Source organism: Mus caroli, chromosome 6 (assembly GCF_900094665.2).
Source record: "Mus caroli chromosome 6, CAROLI_EIJ_v1.1, whole genome shotgun sequence".
In the NCBI taxonomy this organism is placed as follows: domain Eukaryota; kingdom Metazoa; phylum Chordata; class Mammalia; order Rodentia; family Muridae; genus Mus; species Mus caroli.
This window is the reverse complement of record NC_034575.1, coordinates 123,820,711-123,839,582: the sequence shown is the minus strand read 5'-3', so window position 1 is coordinate 123,839,582 and position 18,872 is coordinate 123,820,711. Positions and strand designations below refer to the sequence as shown.

At 49.2% G+C, this 18,872-nt stretch overlaps 1 protein-coding gene across 1 annotated transcript in view; it reads left to right on the top strand.

The window, feature by feature from the left end:
- Nucleotides 1-1,403: 1,403 nt before the first annotated feature.
- Tspan9 (tetraspanin 9) overlaps nucleotides 1,404-18,872 on the top strand; it is a 180,347-nt gene continuing 162,878 nt past the window's right edge. The window contains exon 1 of the mRNA XM_021165588.2: nucleotides 1,404-1,477. The gene's annotated coding sequence lies outside the window, so the exon portion shown is untranslated. The remainder of the gene's footprint in view (nucleotides 1,478-18,872) is intronic.

Sequence of the window (18,872 nt, the reverse complement as noted above, 5' to 3'; positions counted from 1 at the left end):
CTCTCCCTCTCCCTCTCCCTCTCCCTCTCCCCCCTCCCCCAGATGTCAGTGTGGTGTCTTTTTCTATTCTTTTCCATTTTTTTTTTTGTTGAGTTAGGGTCTGGAGTTTGCCCCACTGTCTAGTGAGTCCCCACTATCCTCCTGTCAGAGCTCCTTACTGGGGGATTACCAACGGATGTATTACGCTCAGGTCCTCATACTTAGTAAAACATATAATCAATTAAGTCACCTCCCCGGCCTCCTAGCTTAGTCTTTGTTGTTGTTTGAATGGCCTGAGAGGAATTCCCTGGCTTTCTGAGGCTCAATCTCCCTTTCTATAGAATGATGGGATAGTAGAGGTTGCTGTGGAGACAGTGATGGCACAGGAGTTCCTGGTAGATGTTAGCTGTCACAGTCTACAGGAAACTCAGTGTCCTTGCAGGACCAATTCTTCCCATGAGGTGGCACTAGCCATCAGCCACTGTCCCTTAACTTGGGGCGGCTGGCTGGAAATGTACTTTTGCTTATTATCATTTTTGATTTGGTATGGTAATTTTAAGGGGATAAACCAACTTTCTATCTTACGAAACTCTGGGAGACCCAGAAAAGCCAGAAATATCATTGGCATTCGGGGCTGGAAGGAGCTGTTCCGAGTATCGCCTGTGGTCATAGTTAAAGTGGCATATAATTTATTGTGCAAATTAGGGTATCCTGAGAGCAAAAGCAGAATTATTAAAAGCCATGCCAGGGCAAGAGGAGTGGATGGAATGTGCCCCCAGAACTTGGATGAACTTCCTGTATGTGTATCTAGCTCAATATACAGTTATCCTTCACTGTTTCTGAAACATAGTGGAATTCTTCAGAAGCCTGGTACCCATGGGTTTTGGAGTTCTTTCTCCAAAAGCTTCTGGCTTCACTGTAAGGTTTATTTGTGTTTTCCCTTCAGTGGACACAATCACAGCATGCTTACCACCCTGGTTCCGCAGCCTTGGGGTAGCTTGTGTGAGTGCCCAGCCCATGAGTTCCACCTTTCAGGCCCTGCCCTCCCTCCGTCCAGCCCCAGGAGGGCGCGGCGCCGTCAGATAGTCGCAGGCGACTGGCGCAGTAGTGCCACCTTGGGAGAACAGGAGAGCAGGGAATCGGGGTGCAGAGGGAGGTTCCTAGAACCCGGAGAGGAAAGCGGCACCATACTTCCTCCAGTGCTTACGGGGGACACAGGGCCAGAGTGGAGGGGGCTCCCCTGAGGCCTTCGCCTCTTTTAATCGTCTTTGCTTTGCCTCTGGCAGCCGGGTCCTCCCACAGCTCGCACGCCTGGTCCCCATTCTGTCCGCCCCTCCCNCCCCGCCCCTTACTGGTCCCGCCCCCGTGCAGTCAGACCCCCGCCCCGCCGCCCGGTGAGGCCCCACCCCCTCCGCCTGCCGGCCCCGCCCCCCGTTTCCGCTGGCCGCCGCGGTGCGGGAGGGAGCGGAGCCGGGGCGCCACACCGAGTCCAAGCGCGGTGAGTGCGGCCCGGGCGGGCAGGCGACTCGGGGCTCCGGGGCGCGCGAAGTTGCTGGGGTTCAGCGCGGCGCAGGCGGGGCCCGGCCTCGATCGGATTCCTAGCAGGGTGGGAGTCTGGGGGCGCCCGGGGAGGCGGAACTCCCGGGGGTGGGGGGAGGTGGGAGGGCGGGTCGAGGGAGGGGTGACAGAGGAGGGGCGGGAAGGGGCCGGGACGTGAGGGGCTTGTCACCGCGCCCCCGGGCTCTTGGTGAGGGTCAGTGAGGTCTCAGGAATGTGGGGCTGCAGGACTGTGGACCTCAGCCGCCTTATTCCCCAGCCCAGGGATGGGAGACACTAGATGCCACAGGAAGGGAGATCCCCCCGGAGCCGTCAGGGATCTCGTAGACCGGCTGAAGATGGTTCACCCAGGGCCGCAGACATGGTCTGGGCCTGTCTACAGACCCACTGGAACCCCCAGCTATTCCTCAGGCTACTGCTGGCCGAGAGGCTCTTAGAGTGACAGGGCTTTGGCACACCCCTGAGATGTAGCCCATCTGTGCGCTCAAGTTTGGGCCTTTAAAAAAACTTTCATGTGGTTGAAAAAAAAGTCTATAAACAAGCAACAGCTTGTGACAGCGGCAATTGTAGCTGTGCATCATGGACCAGAGTTTTGGGTCGCTTCTGTCTATTATGAAGGATACTGATCTCTTTAGCATCTTTCTCCAGATGACTGGAGAAGTTGGCAGTTGGTGTAGTAAGCTCTCTGCAAAGCTGGAATGATCTTGCCTCTTCACACCTTGGGCAAGAATGCAGCCTTTTACCTTTCTTGGCTCCGAGAACTAAAGTTGCCTTTTTGACCTGCATCTGCTCCCTCCCCTGGGGTGAACTCAGGCATTTCCTCCTCCAGGCAGCATTCCTGGACTAGTGGAAAGCACAAAGAACTCTTGCTTTGATTCCTACAGACCTGTCTGTTCCTTCTCTATTCAGAACAGCCTCCGGGAAGGGTGTGTGTGTGTGTGTGTGTGTGTGTGTGTGTGTGTGTTTTCCAGGTGCGAGCAATAGGAGAGGAATTGTGAAGCATCTCAAACAATGGACTTGGCAAATCATTTATATTTAGCTGAGGAATGCAGCAGGCAGGAGTCAGACAATCACAACACTTCCTATATCAGCCTGGTTCTGGTGCTTGATGTGGCTGAGTCTAGAGTTGGTGGTGGGTGGGGTGAGAGAGGGAAGGACATTGGGGTATGTACAACTCCAAGTGTTACTCAGTTCTTTTAGTTGAAGACCTATTGTGCACAAGGCCAGGAACAACAGGAGTGCTTCAGAATGGACTGCTGTTGTCTTTTCTTCTCTTTGGTCTGCTTGGGAGGGCTCTTGAACTCTGCGAACAGAGATGTAATATTAATACTAATAACTAGTGTTCATGTGGTAATTTATGGTAAGCCAAATGCATTTGCCACACATACGCTGGATTTACTGTTAATGATCTATACATGCCCTTGGGGTCTTACTTTTACTTGCCTTATTGGTTAGGGAGATGGCACTAGAATAAATTATCTTTAATGTTACAGAGCTTACTGAGAGAGAAGTAGGGCTGGATCTGGAAGCTTCGTAGTGCATCTGTCTGTCTCCATCTTTACTGAGCCTATCTGCTCCCTCCCTTCCACCACGTGTGAAGCCTTGGGCAAGTTCCTGTCCATCCCTGCTCCCCATTTTGGAGGACCAGGTTGAAAGTCTCCAGGGCCTCTTCCAGTAGCACCTAAACTAACAGTGTAGCATGAGCTCAGCACCCAGTCAATTTATACGTTGCATTTTTTTATTCTTTTAAGTTAGCATACAAAGTAACAGGTTCCATTATGACATTTTTGTATGTTTTTTTTTGAGCCTTCTCCCTCTCCTCTTCCCCCTTCTCTCTGCCTCTCCCTCTCTCTATATATATTTTAAAATTTTAGGTCATGTGTGTATTATAAGTATGTGTTTGCATGTGTAGGTAGAGTCTAGAGGTCTATACTGGGTGTTTTCTTCAACTTTTATTTTATCATATATTATATACATATTATCTATATATAACGTATACATAAGAATATATATATGAGATAGGGTCTCTCACTATATATGTATGTATATATATATATATATATATATATATATATGTGTGTGTGTGTGTGTGTGTGTGTGTGTATATATACATCCCTGGCTGACCTGAACTTATATGCTAACCAGGCTGGACTTGAACTCACAGAGCTCTGTCTGCCTCTGCCTTCTAAGTACAAGGTATAAGGGTACCTTCCTTCGGCCTTTCTGCTCTCTGTATGAGTGTAGTGTCTTCATCTCTTGCTGTATGTATGTATGTATGTATGTATGTATGTATGTATGTATCTACCTTAAGCTTACTCTGAGCTTCTCCATAGGCATTTGGGAGAAGCAGCCTGCTTTGCTGGTACACAGCATGGTGGCGGTGGCGTGGGCTGGCTTATGGGGTGTTCTCCCTCCTCCCTGGCTCTGTGACCTCAGTGCACCTGGTCCTAGGAAGGAGGGATTGAGGTCAGGCCTTGGGCGACAGCTTTCACCCTTGCTGGCCTAGGCTTTCTGCTTACACAAGGTGGACAACAATACAATGTTTCCAGGGCTGTGGGAAGGAGCCCTGACTGTGGGGAGAAGCTTGTAGCTCAGGGCCTCATACACAGCAGGTGTGCAGTGAGTGGAGGCTGTTATTTATAACCTAGCCGGGTGGCTAGACTCACATGCTGGGAACATGAGGACAAGGCTTCTCTTCTCCCACTGAGGCCCAGGAGTGCTGCAGTGATCATCTGTGCTGACTAAGGAGTGGATGTTACCCAGGTACACTCACCTTCTTTTCTCTTCTACTCTAGGCCTTCCAGGAACCCACAGGTCCTGCCAGACTGGTCCTCCAAACATGCTTTGGTCACTTCTTTTTAGCCCCAGAGTTTATTCTGTTCCACCTTCCAGAGTGTCCTTCTGATTTCTATCTTTCTGCTCTCTAAGACTATTCAGTTGGAGCTCTTTTCAGGGCCCTTCTGAGTCACCTTCAGTGAACCTTTGCTTTGGAACTCCCGTGACATTTCGTGTCTTTACCTGTCTTTTGCTGGTAATTCCCTGGTGAATTTCATCCCCTCCCCACTATCATCATCATCACCACCACCTTCTTCCTCCCCCCTCCTTCTCTTCTTCTTCCTCCTCCTTCTCCTCTTCTTCTTGTTCTTCTTGTTCTTCTTCTTGTTTTTGTTCTTCTTCTTCTTGTTCTTCTTGTTCTTGTTCTTCTTCTTCTTCTTCTTCTTCTTCTTCTTGTCTTTTTTATTTTCTTTGAGACAAGGTCTTGCTATATAGTCCAGGATGACCTTGAACTTTTGATCTTTTTACCCCTGCTTCCAGAGTCCTGGGATTACATGCATTTACCAACATGCCTTGTATCCTTATTAAATTTTTGTGCTATCTTCTGATGATATATAAATAAATAAAAATGATCGAAGTTGCTAGGCATGATGCATATAATCCCAGGACTCTGAGGCTGAGGCAGGAGGATCGGAAGGTTAAGGCCATCCTTAGCTACCTCCTGAATTTGAAGCCAGCTGGGTTGAATGAGACCCTGTCAAAAAGAACAAAAACACACCAAAAAAGGGTTCTTGTTTTCCTTGGACATATGATTCAGTCAAGAAGTTAGGATGGGGTTCACAAAAATCACAGTTTAAAGTATAAAGTGAGATAGGGGGCTGTCTGCCATAGTTCCAGGTATTTGGGAGGCTGAGATAGGGGAATGGCTTGGACCCAGAGCTGAGGCATAGTTAGTGAGTCCTTCTGAAAGCAGAATGTTGTGAGAAATCTAAGTTTCAGTAGTCACCCTGATTGAGGAGGTATACTTCAGGCAGCAGGAGGAGAGACACCAACTTCAAAGGGGCCTGGTTTCATAGGAGGAGGGAGGAGCAGCCTGAGGACAGATGAGAGTCAGCTCTGAAGGGCCAATGAAGCACCAGGCAGGTGGATGAGGTACACTGTAGCTGGCTTCAGTTGTCCAGCCAGGGATGAATTCCATCCATCTACCCATCCATGAGAAATGGAGTGCCTGCTACGTGCAGGCATGGGTGGCGAGCCTTGGGAGGTCCTGGGATACTTGTGGTTTTGGCATGAGGGTCACAGAGCAGGTCTCGGCTCAGGGAAGTGATTGATGGATGGAAACCATGGTGAGTGGCTGGGACCTGCCAGGAGTGGTAAAGACCTAGAGAGACTTTAGGAGCAAGACCACCTGAGGGGGCTGGGGTGTGGCAGGGTGGTAGAACACATCTCTAGCATGTGTGAGGCCCTAGGTTCCATCCTTATCATTACAAAACAAACAAACCCCAACCAACCAACCAACCAACCAAATAACAAACAAACAAACAAACAAAAAACAAAAAAACACCAAAACCAAACCAAACCAAAATGGACTGTGAATTTGTCACTGGTGAGGAGCCAGCCAGCCAGTTCCAGGCTGTAGTCCCCATCAGCTCAAGGAGTTTCCCTGATCCTTTAGGAACCTTGACTCAGGCCAAACCAGGGGTTGTGACTTCAGCACAGAGAAGAATTTCAGGACTGAGCAGTATGAAGCAGAATTGGAGATTTTATGGAAGGTATTTTAATATAGACTAAAAGCACAGGGGTGAGCAGGGAGAGAGGTGCTTAGAGAGAAAGCCACTGAGTCCGTGCTCATCAGAGGAGATTGTGGGAATGGGCTTTTCAGATAGTATCATGGTTAGTTGTCTTAGCATTAGCCATATGTGCAATTTTGATGGATGTCAATTTATATTTTAAAAGCTTGCTTAGACCCCCCCATCCCCATTTAAATTAGAAAGAATTAAAGTAAAACATTTATTTTGTTTATGTTTATGGATGTGGGCATGTATATGTCTCTGAGTGTGAAGTCAGAGGACAGCTAGGGGAGTCCACTCGCTACTTGTGTCATATGGGTTCCTGGGGATTGAACTCAGGGCTCATCTGTCTCCCTAGCCCTTCTGTCTGTTCTGATGTGAGGTTATAGGGTGGCTCTGGGGAAGCCTCGGATGGAATTAGAATAAGATCGGGTAAAATCAAGAGCCAGCAAAGTTGCACAAGGAGTTTAATTAGTACATGTCCTTTCCCTGCAAATAAGCTTTCTGGTCAGGTTCCTAGAAACTTGCAGACACATCTGGGGATGGGGAAAGGCCTCAAGCAGTTGTCACCAGCTCCAGAACTTGCTTCTCTGCTATGAGAGGTTTGGATCAGAATCTTGGTGAGGGGCTGCTCTCCCTTCTCATGTCCCTGTGATATTCTCTGTCTTTCTGTCTTGCCTAACATTGCTTGGCAGGAGCTTGGAGAGATGGCGTTAACTGTTGAGTGCTTGCTACTCCTCCAGAGGGTCTCTCTCTGGTTTCTAGCTCCAGTACCCACATCAGGTGGCTGACAGCACCAGAGGATCCAGCATCCTCTTCTGGCCTCTGTGCATACACACACATACACACAAACACACACACACACACACACACCACACACACACCACATATACATACCACACACACATACACACATACATACACCACACACACACACACACCCCACACATACACATACACACACAACACACACCACACCATACACACACCACACACACATACATACACCACACACACACACACACACACCACACATACACACACACCACACAACATACACACACAACACGCACCACAACACACACCACACCACACACTACACACACCACACACCACACACACCACACCACACACACACACATACACACACACACTACACACACCACACCACACACACATACACACACACACACACACACACATCTTCCCATAAAGACAAACATATGTAAATATATGCATAAGCCTTAAAAAGAGTTGATCATGAAAGAAGCATGCCTGAGAATTGGCACTGGATCTGAGTGAGGTCTGATTGCTACACTGTTTCCAAAGGGTTTCATTTTTCTGACTAGTTTCTGAGTATCTTTAGGATGTGGCTTCCAATAGCCTCTGATATCCCTGTTGTATTCACTGCTTAGAGGCAAACACCAGGCTCAGAGTCGCTCCTTGACATTCATAAGAAGTGATCCTTGTGTCTTCTGGAATCCCAACTTTGCACCCACAGCAATATCTGTACACCGGCCCAGTCTTCTCCGGGGGTCATGTTTCCGTGGGGAGTCAGATGTTTCCTGTGTCTGTCCTCATGTCCCAAGTTGACTGTCGGTAATGTCTGCTGCAGTTTCTCTTTCTCTCCTTGACTCTTTTTTAGCAAGTTGAAACTGCTCCACTAGAGTTGCTGTGGGTATGGAAGACATGGGAACAGTACAGTTCCTTCCTACCAGCCCTATGGTAGAAGGAAACCAAAAATGTACACCTCAGGAAAGTTACAGACTCTTACATGTTGGTGAAAATTGTAAATACTAAATCACTGGATTTAGTCTTTAGTCTACCAGTCTACCCTGAGGATGTAAATATATGGCATGGATATTGTTACCTATAAAACTGCCTAGAGCAGACATTACTAATCAATTACATCTGCCTTTCCTGCTGAGCTAGGGCTTGGGTTGTGCTCATAATCCTTTAGGCACCCACCACCAGCTAAGTAGAGTTGGCACCACAGCTGGAACCCATTTGCCATTTCTGGCCTTTGCCAGTTGTTGAATGAGTGGGTAGGAGACGGCTGCCCTCCAGAGTGGCCATTGCTGCCCAGAATTGACCCTGGTGTGGCTCCACAGCGAAGCAATGATTTAAGTTTGCATTTTCGTGCAGGAGCATCCCAGAGCCAAGCTGCTTGCAAGAAATCCAGGGAAACCAGGTCTGTGTCAGTCTGGCCCATCTCGTGCTAAGACCTCCTTTCCTCATCAGCCTGTCTGAGGTCAGCTTTGAACATTTATTGGTTTTTGTGTGTGTGCGTGTGTGTGTGTATGCGTGCGTGCGCGTGTGCCACAGCACAGGTCTGGAGGTTGGAGGGCACCTCTTTGGAAGTCACTTCTTTCCTTCCTCCTTGTTTTGAGGCAGTGTCTCTGTGTTTGCTGCTGCACAGCAGAGACAGCCTTCTAGCTGGGATGACAGGAAGTCCTGCCTTCACTCTTTGCTTGAGTTCTGGGGGCTGAAATCAGGTTGTCAAGGCTTTCCTGGCAAGCACTTTTTACCTGTGAGCCATCGCCCTACACACCTCACCCCCATACCTCCGCCAAGGCCAGAGTTTCACTGCTTTCCTGGGACTGGCCTAGAACTTGCTATGCAACTAAGGCCTTGAGTTCACAGTCTTTCTGCCTCAGCCTCACGCATACTGGGATTGCAGGTGCAAAGTCAAGGTGTTCTCTAACTGTGGTCTGGGGCTAGATTGGGAGACTGACTGACTGTGCTCTTCTCTTTAAATTCGATTTTGCGGTCAGGAGAGGGTGGTTTGGAGGAAGCAGGAGGAACCAGTAGTTCCTAGCTTCCTGAATTCCCCAATAGGCTGGGAAGCCTGTTGGAAGGGCTTCCCACAGGCAGGCAGGCAGGCAGGCAGGCAGGCAGGCAGGCAGGCAGGCAGGCAGGCAGGCTAGAAAGAAGCTATGGGAACCTCGTAGACCCTGGTGCTGCCGTTCCAGCACCGGGAGTGCCCACTGCTGCTCCTCCAGGCTCCTGGATCCTGCTGGTGGAGTGTCTGTTCCCATGGCTCACTTACATTCAGGGCCCTGCCGAGCTTGCTGTCCAGAAGCTGCTAGCAGGACTGGATGGATGCTGCTGATTCAGGTTCCCTGTGGGAGCTGCTTGCAGACCTGGGCCATGAACAGTTTTAATTTATGCACGTTTTATCCCGTGGCTTCTCCCTGCGAGGTGACTTGTAAATCTCTTACCTTCTGTGAACCCTGAAGTGTGGTTGGTGGAGGAAGGAGTAAGGGCTTTGATGGTACATGTCTGGTGGCTTATTTCTGCCAAAAGAGCCCCTGCCTGCGAGTCCTGGCAACGACTGTTGAGTGGCCCAAGAGCATCTTGTCCTGGCAGGTTTTGCACATTGACAGTTAGATTGTCTGCGTTTGTAATTTGTCAGCATTTAACCCCAGGTTTTGGGTTTTTACGTGTATCCACCATGAATTTAATGTGGCTCTGTTTAACAGTGGCTTAAATCTCATTTTAAAATATGAGGTTAACATAGGTTAATATTCATAACAGTCCTAAGAGGTAGTGTTTTACAGGAACAGTGGTTAAGGGTGAGGTTCTGCTTCTCGTGGGGTATGGAATAGGGAACAGCCCAGGTACTCTCCCTGCCTTGCCTTCTGCTGACCTAGGCAATTTCTTATCCATCCCTGGGACTAGCCTGTACGACTCACGGGAAGGACTGACCAAATCAAAAACCAGGAGATCTCATGTGTTTTGGGAGTGGGGTGGGCTAGCTCTCGCTGACTTGAAACTCCCTATGTAGACCAGGCTGGCCTTGAACTAACAGAGATCCAGCAGCCTCTGCTATCTGAATGTTGGGATTAAAGGTGTGTGCTCCCATTTTTAAGTGTTTTCCCTTCTTTCCTGGGCCTATATCCGTGTGGGTACCTGCTCTTAAGGACTTAGGGACAAAGGATGGTTTTACTGGGCACAGCCCCATCCCAGACCCTGTTGTCTGTGTTCCTGCTGGGCCTCACAGGCTGCAGGATAATCCCAGGGGGCCTGCGTCACCTCGGGCAAACAGACAGCTCCTGACATCATGCCTTTCCCAGCCAGGTGACTTGGGCTTCCTCCTGCACATCTGTGTTGACACCCTGAGTGAGAGACTCCATGAAGGACTTAGCAGACAGGAAGTTTGTCCTCACTGATGGGCTGCAGCCTCTGGGGCTTCGGTTTTGCCATTTCTTGTCATGCTTGTGAGAGTCTGGAATGATGTCCGACTTGGTGGAGGGGTCAGATTCTGGCTCCTGCCTTTCATTGCAGGTGACCTTTGTAAAGTCATTGCTCTCTTCAGGCTGGGGGACTGGGTACTAAGGTCCCCCTGGTTCCTGCCCAGGTGGTTTTCAAGTTCCCTTCCAGACCCAGGCCTTCCTAATTCCTCTCCTCTAAGGCTCTCTTTGCTGCTGGCCTAAAGAGGGGTGGAGGAGGGAGGGACGAGAGTTAATGAGTAACTTCAGCTCTGATTTCTGATGGAGGACAGGGATTGTTTGGAGAGATGGCTGCCTGTTTGGGGTGGCCTGTTCCGCAGCCTCCCTTCTGGCCTGTCCCTTCCCTTCCCTTCCCTTCCCTTCCCTTCCCTTCCCTTCCCTTCCCTTCCCTTCCCTTCTATATTTGGGCTCCCCTCTGCTTACACTGAATTGCTAATTTCTTCCTTTTTCTTTTAAAATTCTGCTCTGGGAATGAGACTCAGGGTTTCACGTGTGCCAGGAAAGCTCTCTACCCAGTCACAGTCCAGCTTCTGATCAGCAGCCTTTATTTGCAGGGTGGCTGCAACAGAGGCCCTGTGGCTGCTGGCTTCAGCCTTACAGCTCCAGCTTCATTTGGAGCCACAGCCAGCGAGGCGAGAACACCACCAGCCTCTGCGAACTTTGGCTTCTAAAAAGCCAACCCAAAAAGCCAGGCGGAACTGGGCTGGGCTGTGAGAACGGGAAGAACGCGCAGGAGAGTCTTTTGGCCACATGAGCCTCACATCCTGAGAGCTCAGTTTGTACTCCAGGGCCAAATGTAGCATTTTACTTTTTCTGACCCATCCCTTGGTTAACATTGTGTGCGCTTTGACCTTGCCACACCCTTCCATCCTGTTTCCCCTCTTGCAGTGGGGTATTTGGAAGTGACTTTATGAACCTTGTGACTGTCTCTGCTCACAGAGCCAATATTTGCTGAACCGTTTGCTCTTGTTTGTGACACAGGTAGAGAATAGCCAGGAGACCTTGAAGGGACAGGAAGCCCCTAGATGTTTCTGGGCCACCTTGACTAGTTGGGGAGACCTAACTGTCCCTGCAGGATCTCTGAAGGGCCCACGATCTCTGGGCAGTATTTTGTTTGGTTTTGGTTTGGTAACTTAGAGCAACTTTGTGCAGATTTGAAAAAAAAAAATGGCGATTCTCAAGCCGGGTGTGGTGACAGACACTTGTAATGCCTTAAATTAATGAAGAGGTAGATGGACTTCTGTGAGCTCAAGGGCACTGTAGTCTAAATAGCAAGTTCCAGGCCAGCCAAGGTACACAAGGAGACCTTGCTTCAAAACAAAATAGAACAGAAACAAAAACCATAGAAAGAAAATGGCCATTTCTTAGATTAAAAAGAAAACCTGAAACTCACACACACACACACACACACACACACACACACACACACACACATACACGCCCATGTACATGCGCATACACACACACACACCCTTCAGGAGCTCTGGTGGGTAAGTGGTCTGTGTTGTGAGTGCACTGTCTCCTATCATGGAGTACGTATACACATGTCGCTGGCAGCACACATGTGTATTTCCCTCTTAATGACGGAAGCATTGTAGGTTCAAGATCAAGGAGAGGCCTCCAGAGCATTGGAGCATGGGAGTGACCTTGGTCAGAGGCAAGCTCAGAGTTTGCTTGTAACAGGGTCTGACCATGCACATGTGTGTTAGTGCGTTTGTGCACAGCTCATGGTGCCCACGTGGATTCTTCACAGATAAGACCTTGGTGGTGCTCTGGGATTCAGCTGAGAGGCCTCTCAGTAGATCAGCGCATACCTGTGCCTCTCTTTAGTAGACATAGTACTGGGAACCCTGCCTACTCCCTCTGCTCTGGTAAGCTGCCATGGAGTGGTGTCTGAGGTAAGGCCCAAACACTTCAACCAGCTTAGGGGTAGAGCTGCCAAGGATACAGATGAGCAGATCTTGTCTCAGCAAGCTTCTAGCCTCCACTGGGCCACAACCTATGGGAGGAGTGCTCTGGGCGGCAGGGTGTCTGGCTGGGTTTGAGTGGAGTGTGTGTTTTCTGGTGTGTGCGCACACAGAGTGACATGTTTTGTTTTAGAGAAAATGAGGTTGAGGTCTGGGCTTGCAATTTTCCACTTGTCTTAATCCTGGGAGGATCTAAACAGCTTTGTTTAAAAATTGGACATGGAGATTGCAGGGACCTGAGTGACTAGGAGCTCTTGGGTCCCCCAGGAAGGCAATTAAGTTTGCAGCCAGTGTGTGGACCTGTGTGACCAGTATGTATGTGTGTATGTATGTATGTGTATGTATGTACGTATGAATGTATGTATGTATGTATGAACATATGCATGCATGCAGCATATGGGCCTGTTGGTTAATTAGGCAGAGCACTTACAACATAAACCCTGGCACAAGTCACTAAGTAGACAGTGGATTGTCACTGGGTCTCACTTGTTTGCTGCTGAGGATGTTTGGGAATGGGGGAGGGGAAGTGCCAGGCCGTGAGGGGCAGAGACAAGCAGGATTGGGATTGCCCATCTTGGGCCTGTTGTTCTCTAGTGTTGGAGAAGCTAGGGATGGGATAGCCAGTCAGCCTGTGTCTGGGGAAAAAATAAACAACAAACCAGCCTGTACCTCAGTGTACAGAGAATAATACAGGGCAGTCCACAAAGGGAGGAAGATCTGTGGGGGAGGTGGGGCCTGGCCTGCAGGGAAGGCTGGGGTTTGGGTAGATGCAGGAAAGGGGCTCTGGCTGGAAAGCTTGGAGATTGGTGGAGACAAATGCTGTTTGCATAGAGAAGGAGGAGCTGGCTGGCCAGGAGGGTGGGGTCCTTATTCCAAGTGCTCCCCAGAGGGGTTCGGGTTTGGGAAGACTGGGACTGGGAAGCAGAGGATGGGGGATGAGAAAGATGCTTCAGGAGACACAAGCTTAGAGCAGACATCAAAATGAAGTTTCAAAGACAGCAATGGCTGCTTCCTCCTCCTCCTCTTTCTACTGTTGCAGACATAAAACAAATATTCAGATATTACATAAATTTTAGAAACGGACAATCTCTCCCACCTCTGTCCTTCAGAGAGAATGGCTGTCAATCCTTTGGCTATGCTCTTTCCAGATGAAAAGGGTTTTTCTTTTCATGTTTATTTATTTATTTATTTATTTATTTATTTATTTATTTATTTATTGTATCCATGCAGGTCAGAGGGTGCATGTATGAGGTTCAGAGGACAACTTTGTGACAACTTTGTAAGAGTCAGTTTCTCCTCCCATGTGAATCCTCAGATGAAACTTAGGTTTTTAGGCTTGGGAGCAAGTACTGATGCCCACTGAGCCATCTCTGTAACACTTTCCAGGTATTTTTATGGTAAGCCAGCCATCTGGCCATTGCCCTCCCCATCTTCTCTGTCCACAGACCCACTGGCTCATTCACTCATTCTTCAGCCATCTTTCCACACCAGAGTGACCCCATTCCTCTCAGTGGCTACGCAGATCCACTGAATAATAGCCTTTGTGTCAATTTTCTAAGCAGCAGACTAGCCGGTTCCAAGATTCAGTGGGTTCATGTAACTGCTGTCCATTTGTTCTCTGTGCTGTGGCTTGGCTCTGTATTCTGAGCCCGGCTGCCCACGCCCAAGCTTTAGCATGGTGGCTGTCCACTGGTGACTCTTCAGATCCTGGCGGGTCCAGGAGGGCCTGGCTCACATGTGGGGTGGCCGACTCTGGCTCTCAGGTGCTCCCCTTTGATAGGTTTTCTCACTATGAAGGAAGCTAGCAGTCTTTCAGTTGAAATCTGTTAAGTTCCACTGAGATCTGGGCTCTGAATGCTCCCAACACAATCCATCTATTGCTGGTGAAGGCAAAGCTCCATCACTGGAAAAGGGAAGGCTCTGCTATCTATTGCTATAAAGACACTGCTCTAGGGTAGGAGAGAGGTTATGCCTTTGTGACAGGGCTGGCCAGGCCACACTCAAGATCCTGTGCCCAGGGATGGAACGATATGGGTGTACAATTCTTCCCTGTATACGGGGGTAGGAGAACAGAACAAGGACCAGACCCTACATTCTGCTGAGCAATGGAACAGTCCCCTTCTCTCCCCGGAGCTTGCTGCTCATCCTCCGCGAGTCAACTACGGTTACCCTAAGAGGATTCCGTGCTGCCTTCGGGCACTGCCTTGGGTAGATTTGGTGTGCTGTGTGTGCTGTGGGGGTGTGTCTAACAGAGTCCTGGGTTTTGTAATAGATAGTATCTGTTATCCCCAGGCTCCAGGATTGCCCCCCCCCTTCATCCTGTTTGCCCTTTGAAAGTAGTCAAGAGCTTGGCTTCTAGATACCCACTGTGTTTTTTTTTTTTTTTTTTTTTTTTTTATTGTCTCTTTGAAAACTGTCAGTCTGGGTGACAGGCCTTTAACAAAGCCAGATGGACACGCTAGGTCCAGGTCTGCTGGGATTTCATCCGTCCCTTTGTTCAACAAATCTGTCATAGACTCTGGGCTTTCTCCTCATCTCCTCGAACCCCAGCTGTGGAAGAAGAGGACCCGGCCCTTCTGACTCACAGATTTCACTTTCCCAAATTTCTTAGGCAACTCACAGTGGACTTGACATTTTGACTTCCCACAAGGTGTTCGTTTTTTAGTTTTCTCCTTCCCTGCCTCGGTAGCTCTTCTCTCCCTGTGAAATGTCATCTGTGGCCTGGAGGCTGGAGGAAGCAGGGACAGGTCACCAGCAGGATGCTAATGAATCCCTCTCCCAGTTATGAGGTTGCTCTCTTGGAGCTGTGGTGGGGAAACTGCCTGACTCTGGCCGTTTATCAAACTCACCTCTCCCCGGGCACAGCTGGCCCCAAGTGGGGCATACTCCCAGAGCATAGCCCTGCTCTCTTGCCTGCCATCCTTCTGGCCTGTGTGCATTCTTCAAAAAAGAACAAAGGCAGAGTAGACCTTCCTCATTCGGCTTTCTTTTCTCTCAGCTCCCTGGCAGCATCTTTTGGAAAAGAAATGTTTTGCAGCCAAGAGGTTCACGGTGAACGCGTTCTGCACCCCAGGCACAAACTCTTGGCAGCCTGATATGTCTCAGCAAGGGGACTTGGTGAAGACTGTAATTGGGAAGGGAATGCGGCCTTGTGCACCTGGGTGAGTTAGGGACACAGTATCACGCTTCTGTGGTGGCACCGATGGTGACTGACTGTTCCATAGGTACCAGTGCTAAGTGCGGATGGGCATGTGTAAAACTGACTCTGCAGTCCTTTGAGCAATCTGGCATTCTGGGCAAGGCCATAAAACCTTAGCCATACTTTGGCCAGACATCTGGAAAAGCTGGGTGGAGGTCCTCAGCCTGCTGGGTTGGGTTTGGTAGTTTGAAGCAAATGGGCAGTCAGCTTCCCATCCAAGAAGATCCAGGAGGCTCTCTCTGATACCCAACTTCCTGGATGTAACCTCATTGCTCTCCTTCCCCACCTCCCATTACATGGCTGCGAGGAGTGATCAAGCTTCAGTGTGTTCGGGGACCACAGTATCAAGGAAGCAGCGGATAATTGCTAAACACTCCAATTCTTCCAAAAACTCTTGGACTAGGTGCTCTGAGCAAAAAGAGAGCTGTAGTTAGGCTAGGGCTAGGTGCATTTCAGCTTTTTCTGCTTGTGGCTACCAACTCTTTGTTTTATTTAGATCTCTGGTTTCCTGCCAGGATGGTCCTATAACACTATGTGGTACCCAGGAGTGGGCTGTGATGACAGCCAGCCAAGTAGGGTAGGAATTGGTGCAGATGCAGCTAGCACCCTCTGTGTGGAGCTCAGATAAGAAGCCCCACCTTTGGCAGAGCTGGGGTTTTCATAGTTACACCAAGTGGGCATAGAACATTGGTACCCAATGTCACACCCTCATCCCCACTTGCTGGTTATCCAACCTGTGTCATGGTTGTTCGCATCCTAGCAGAAAGGGATTATTCTTGCCTGAGGATGCTCACTGGGCTATGCCTTGGGCCGTGGGGACCATTTTAAAGGAGACAGTCCCAGGTAACACCTCTGGAATACAGGCGTGGCTGAGAGGGAGTTAAGAAATGGAGAGGCAGGCCTCCCTGCCACCATGCCCAGTGCTGGATGAGCTGGTGGGTGCCATGTACTTTCTCTTGACTCGAGCACTGCAGTTTGGGACAGGTCAGGTGGGGTGGCCTTTCTGTCTAAGGAGCGCACATGTCCACATGCAGAAGGACCCTGTGCGTATGCCAGGGCTGTGGGTGGGGCCTTCTCTATGGTCTTCTCCCCAGCCAATAGGCTTCCTGGCTTTAGGGAGCATTACTTGCAGGGCACACATATCAAGAAAGGTAGTCACAGAATTGGCTTCAGCCCTGAGGGACTGGCACACATTTGATTTCCTGGACCTACACTGCAGCTGGCCCTGGTGGTGCTATGCCCATCAGAAGAGGTGGGTGGGCCTGCCTCTGTGTGTGTGTTGGGGGGAGGAGCAGGAACTCTAGTCAGGGAAGGGAGACAGTGACTCTGGGCTAAAGGACCTTTGCCTCCTTTAGGTCCACGTGCTCCCTAGACTAGTGTGCTGAGTTTGACTCTGGCCCATGGCTGGAAGAAGGAAGAAGACTGGATGGCAGAGTTGTTTAGCTTACCATGAAAGCCTTGGTTTACTTTCAGAGAAGTGGGGAGGGAGTCAACTATACAAGGTGAACGTGCCTCCTCCAGGCTGTCTGACTGCACTCCTGGCCGGCTATTGGCGGGTTGGCTCCCTCTCAGAAAAGCCACACCCTTAGGAGGCCTCATTAAATGTTTGTTGATGAAGATAGGAAGAACATAGTTACAAATTTGGAATGAAAACTGGGCCAGCCGTGGTGTGAGGGGCTTGTGGACCTATTTGTCCCTAGCCTGGCAAGTTGCCGAGGTCCTGCCACTTGATATCATATCTGTCCTGTGGAAGCTCCCAGTGAGGCAGGCAGCCTGTGCCAGTGTGCCAGCAGCTTGACCAGGCATCTGGGGATGAGATCTTCAGGGAGGGCCAAGCCAGACACACATGTCTGAATCCTTCCCTGTCTTGCCTCCAAGGGAATAATTCCTTAATCTGTTCCTCTTGTAGATGCAGAAGACCAACTAGGAAATGCTCCCTGGCCTTCCTGAGGCTGCTGTGCAGTTTTAAAGAACCCCCTCAGAAGGTGCTGTTTTGTGGTAGTGGAGCTTTTAAAGCAAGCGTCTTTAAACCATCTTAATTCATGCCAGGAACTGAAGCCATGCTGCTACCACATTCTAAACCCAGTGGGATAGGCCTACTCTGTAGCCTCTGGTCAAATAGAGTTAACATCAGCCTCAGGGCTAACACAGCTTCTACTGGCCTTCTATGCTGGTGGGGCACACACACATATACACAGATGCACACACACACCACAGACTCATACACACACAGAGTCACACACATAGACATACACACACAGATATACACATGTACACAAATACACATATACATAGATATGCACACATGCACATAGACGCACAAACACACATAGACACACAGACTCACACACACAGATACACACATACACAGACACACAGACACACACAGAGACACACGCAGAGCAATAATAGCTGTTTTAATATTAGGGATCAAGCCTATGGCTTTATGCATGCTAAGCATGTACTCTATAAATGAGCCACGCTCCTACCCCCTGTATTTTACTTTTAATAGATTAATTTATGGGATATAGTATGATATCCCCAAATATATGTATAGTTTGTAGTGATCAGATCAGGATAATACCTCGTGTGGAAAACATTTATCACTTCCTCATGTGGAAGATACTCAACATCTTCTCAGTTGTGAGATATGGTGGTACTTGTCTTTAATCTGAGCACTTGAGAGGCAGAGGCCAGTGGATCTCTGTGAGTTCGAGGCCATCCTGGTCTAGAGAGTTCCAGGACAGCCATGCTGTATAGTGAGTGAGTCTGTCTCAAACAACAAGTAAACATCCTCTCAGTTATCTTGAAACATTTGCTTTCAATACTAAACACTAAATATGGCTATTACTGCTGTGTGTGTGTGTGTGTCTGTGTCTCTGTGTGTGTGTNTGTGTATGTCTCTCTGTCTCTGTCTCTCTGTGTCTATGTGTGTGGGTCTCTGAGGGTATCTTGTTTCTGACACAGGTACCCTTTTGTGTTCTACAACATCCCAGCTGCACCCTGTGTCTCCTAAGCCATCTTCTGCTCTCCCTTGCCATGCCCACATTCTCCCAGGCTCTTGTGACCCAGGCTCTTGTGACTCTGCGGACTTTAACCTTTAGCCTCTACAGATAAATGAGCATTCAGGAGACATGTCTGCTCTGCCCCAGATCTCTCCCATTGCACATAGCCCTGTCCTTTCCAAGGAGCAGAGACTGGGATTCTCCATCCTGCTTGTGTGTTGCTTGGCACCTGATGGACACTCACATATTTTCCTTCTTTTGATGCTGGGGACAGAACCTGGCTCTACACATACTTAGCACACACTCCACCTCTGATCTGTATATCCCAGGCTTGGTTATTTTATTTTATTATTTCTAAATTGAGTCAC